This window comes from Rattus norvegicus, chromosome 4 (genome assembly GCF_021556685.1).
Source record: "Rattus norvegicus strain SHRSP/BbbUtx chromosome 4, alternate assembly SHRSP_T2T, whole genome shotgun sequence".
Lineage (NCBI taxonomy): Eukaryota > Metazoa > Chordata > Mammalia > Rodentia > Muridae > Rattus > Rattus norvegicus.
This window is the reverse complement of record NC_141537.1, coordinates 35,671,189-35,676,054: the sequence shown is the minus strand read 5'-3', so window position 1 is coordinate 35,676,054 and position 4,866 is coordinate 35,671,189. Positions and strand designations below refer to the sequence as shown.

The 4,866-nt window shown below is 38.6% G+C and overlaps 1 pseudogene; it reads right to left on the bottom strand.

Annotated features, from left to right (window-relative positions):
- Positions 1–3,246: 3,246 nt before the first annotated feature.
- On the bottom strand, positions 3,247–3,688 carry Rpl35-ps9 (ribosomal protein L35, pseudogene 9; annotated as a pseudogene).
- Between the last annotated feature and the right edge of the window lie 1,178 nt (positions 3,689–4,866).

Sequence of the window (4,866 nt, the reverse complement as noted above, 5' to 3'; positions counted from 1 at the left end):
AGCACTAAGTCTGTCTGCATGACCCCCATGCTTCTGAGCATGACAATAATTGACTAAAACTCTAAACTTTAAGCCAGCTCCAATTAAATGTTTTTCTTTATAAGAGTTGCCATGGTCATGGTGTCTGATCACAGCAATAGAAACCATAACTAAAACAAAAAGATACATCTGTTGTGCTGTCATCAAGTAATGGACTTCGGTGATAGTCCCTGCTGAAATCAATCAGAGACATCTTGAGCTGTAAAACTGTCAGCTTGGCTCTCTTTTGTTCAGATGTTCTCCCTTAATGATCAGAGTTAGAATCATTTCCAACTGCTCTCTAATCTTTGTAGTACCCTATAATGGGGTGTTCTTAAATGAAATAACTCCTGTGATTATAACAGAATCTGAGCGTGAATCTTAGCTACATCTGCACAGCAGCTATGTGTGCTAAGAAAATCTTTAGGGCACCACAGAGAACACCTAGTTACCTACCTGTGTTGTCAGTTGGTTAAATTAGCACTCCATGCTTATCTTTTTTGTTATAGTTACTTTCTAGAGTTTTCCGCTACAGCATCTCCACTTCACATCTTAGTTACCACAGCGATTAAGAACCACAGGCATTTTATCTGCCAGGGCCTTGAAGTCTCCTGTACTCGGGGCTACTGCAACTGACAGTCTGAGTGATTGGCAAAGCATGATTTGGGCAAAAACCTTTAGTACTCACTGCCCTTCTGATTTGGGTTTTTTATTGTTGTCATTTTCTTCAAACAGAGCATTCTAAGACCCAAACTCTATTAGGTAGTAGACTCTGGTTGTCATACCTTCTGCCTAGTATAGATTACCATCTTGGTCAAAGTCTAGTAGATACTGGGAATACTCACAATTCTAAAGATGACTTAAGCCGTTATCTCAAGCGATGGCTATCCAATCCATGTAGTTGGGAAAGAATCTATAACTTCTTTTTTTTTTTTAAAGATTTATTTTATTATATATAAGTACACTGTAGCTGTCTTCAGATACACCAGAAGAGGGCATCGGATCTCTTTACAGATGGTTGTGAGCCACCATGTGGTTGCTGGGAATTGAACTCATGACCTCTGGAAGAACAGTCGGGTGTTCTTAACCACTGAGCCATCTCTCCAGCCCCTATAACTTCTATTATCTATGTAGCATTGCCTTTCGCAGATATGTTTCATAGGCCACCTGGGATTTCTCTTGAAATATCATACAGAATCATTTCCATAGAACAAGCCAGCTCACTACCAACTTTGATGAAAATCTATTTCTTCCTGACTAATCTGTCATAGAACTAGTGTTATATGACAATATAACACATGTACACATGCACATGCACACACACACTGTATACCACACTGTTTTTAGATTCTGTATTTTATCTTGTTGTTCTGTTTCTACATTACATCATATGTTTTAAGCTTTGGTAAGTGATTTGCATACTTCGCTAATCCATACATGTTAATTCTGTTTACTAAGTTCATCAAACGACCCAGCACACTCAATTACTAATAGATTATTTTAAACTGCCACCAAGAAAGGTTAGCTAGTTTGTGTGTCTTCTGGGCTTCTGTCTTACTCAACAAGGTAAACAAAGCCAAAGTCAGTCCTTTGTTACCTGTAATTTTCTTTTTCTACATTTTTCTGCACACAAGTTCTCCATGACTCATTTCAACAAATATTGGCCTGTGTTGTTGATTGAATTGCACCACCTCCCAATTCATGTCTTGCTGTCCTATCCCTCCTGCCTCATCATGTGATTGTACCTGGAGAAAGGGCCTTTACAAAGGTAACAAAGTTGAAAATGAACTCACCAGAGTGAGCCCTAAGTGAATATAATTATGATCTGAAAATTTGATGTAGAATAAAGAGAAAAGACTCTTTGAAGACTCAAGGTAAAAACAGCAACATATGAGCAAAGGAAAAAGGACTCAGAAAACCAATACATTGATTTGAGGAATTATGCCTATAAGTTTTGAGAACTGTGAGAAAATTTCAGCCTCCCAATCAGTACACTTGCTAATTTTTGGTGGGCTTCTGAAGTTAACACAACTAGGTATAAAAAGAATCATGGACTAGGATATAGATCAGTGGTAAAGTACTTACTTAGCATGTAGAAGAATATGGGTTCAATACCCTGAAACCAGAGAATATTAAAGTTGGCTTCAAATGGTGTCATGACCAATCTTCATCGTCATCTTGACAAGATTTGGAAGCACCAAGGACAAACTTCTGAGTATGTCTGTGAATGTGTTTCTAGAGAAGCTTAGGGGAGGAAGAGGATTTACTCACCTTGACTATGAGTGGACCATTCCATGGACTGTGGTTTGAGTAAGAAGGGGAAATAGAGAAACTGAGCAAGACACCAATATTCATTTCTCCCTGATTCTTCACCTCAGACCCAACGTGACCTACTTTGTGACTCCCCTGTGGCCTCCCACGATGGACTTAAACCTGAAAGTTTTAGTCAAGACAACCCCCCTTATTTTTTGACATTTATTTAATCATAGCAATGGAAAATAATTACTATAAGGGTGAACTATATTTTAGCCCAGGTTTCACACCATGTACCTTAATGTGGCATTTCCAATGCTATGGGTTAAGTTTTGTCTTGTTTGTTTCTGAGGATTGCTTTTCTAATTGTCAAATGAATTTTGACTCTTTTGTTGATGTTCATTTAGCAATTGGAGCTCCAAAGATCCAAACTCAGACACGACTTCTTTTAAAATTCTGTTAGTACCCTGTTGTATTTGTGTTGAATAATGGCCTTGTAGAAACCCAAGAATCACCCTTTATTTCTGCTCTGAACCTCACACATCTCAAACACAGAACAAGGGTGTCAGTTTATCCTGGCTATTTCAATTTCTGATTCCAATCCAAAATTCTATCAACTAATTCAAACTCTTGTCTTCTTGCCTTGGCTATGCTAAAGACTTCTAATTAATATTCTAAATTCCATAATCTCCATCTCTTATTTCATACAGGGTGTACCCTGATTATCATCTCAAAATGGCTCATTATATAACTTAAGTCTTTGATAGTTTCATTATTTAAATAATAAAGGTCTAATCATTTAACAAGATGTTCAAGGCCCTTCATAATCTAGACTAATTTACTAACTCTACAACTTCACAAACATTTTTCTCACATTTTTCTCTTACCTCCAATCCCGTCAACCAATTTACACTTCCTATTTTTTTTTCTTCTCTTTTTTGCTCGTCAGTCTTGGACTTTATTGTCATTGTCGTCGTCTCAGGCCTCGACTGCATACTTGCGCAGTGGGTACAGCCACTCCTTCCGCTGCTGCTTCTTGCTCTTCAGCTTCTCTTCATGCTTGGTAAGCCGGCGGTTCATGGCTCTTGTCTTTTTGGGTCGCAGGTCCAGGGGCTTGTACTTCTTTCCCTTGTAGTATTTCCTGAGGTTTTCCTTTTGAGTCTGACAGTGAGGACACAGGCGATGGATTTGCGTATGACTCGTATCTTGGAGAGGTTGGATGCGGTGCCTCCTGTCACTTTGGTCTCCTGTCACGCAAAGCTGGGACAGTTCCACCTTCAGATCATCCGGTTGGTAAGTGATTTGCATACTTCGCTAATCCATACATGTTAATTCTGTTTACTAAGTTCATCAAACTAAGTTCATCCAGCTCCTCCTTCTTCTTACCGCTCAGGTCCCGAACCTTAATCTTGGCCATTGCTTCGTTGTTCACGAATGAGGCGGCCCGGTTTGAGAACAAAACTGTGTATATATTAAAGGACCAGATAAACTTTTTTTTCCATCAAACTTTCATTGGCACTCATAATTATAATTAATAGATAGTTTCATACTTTGTGACCTAGGAACACTCATGTGGTACTTTCTGAGTTTCCCTTAAATTTGTCATTTTTTTTCTAGTTAATGACCTCTAGATTAATGACCTTTTTTAGAAAGTGGTAATCTTGGAAGGTTCATTTTCTCTTTTCTTTCTTTCTTTTCTTTTCTTTTAGTAGAGAATAGAGTTTATTCAGGGGATGGGGAGGGGAGTTGAGGGAAAGCCAGAGGGGGGGTGGTGTATAGAGGCTGACCATGAACATGTGGAGAGAGAGAGGAGGGAGGGAAATGGTGAGAGAGAGGGAAGAGGGCAAGGGAGCAGAAGCAAGAGGAGAGAGTAAGAGCAAGAGAGCAAGAGAGGAAAGGTTTACTTTCTATTCCTACCTATTATATTAGAAAATGTTATGCATTATAAACATCTGGGTGAATGAAGAGAATTCTCCAAGTATCAATTCTACAAGACTTAGAAGCATGTGGTCAATTTAGTTCATTTGAGTCTGTCCATTTTGTGGAGAATACAACTGACATTTCTTCCTAGGTTGTAAAGTAGCTCTTAGAACATGTTATGTGAAGTCCAAATTAATCAAAGACATGAAAATTAAATTTATCCTTGAATGTCCCCCAGAATAAAAATTCAGAAAATTATTTAAAAAGCAAAATTTTGTTGCATTTGCCAAATCCAAAATATTTTTAGAAATATCTTATGGAGAGTTCCAATCGTCTTGGAGCTCAGCCCAGGATTAAGGGGATAGCAGAATCTATTTTCTGAGTTCAGAGAAGTTGTTTGGACTGGAGAGGACCTTGTTCTTTAAGGCTATACAGTGATACATGCAGCATTTGAGAGGTGGCCAGCACTAAAATGCTGGGCCTTTCACCCTCTTCATCCTTTTTCTAAGGTATCTTGGAAATCAAACCGTGTGAGCACGCTGGTTGGTTGGGCTGGATTCTGTGTTAAAATGAATAGTCTAATCCTTTACACACACCCAAGCTGAGAATCCTTTGACTGTAGTTTGCCCTAGTATTTTGTTTCACTACTGTATGTTTGTTTCTGGTCTTACTTCT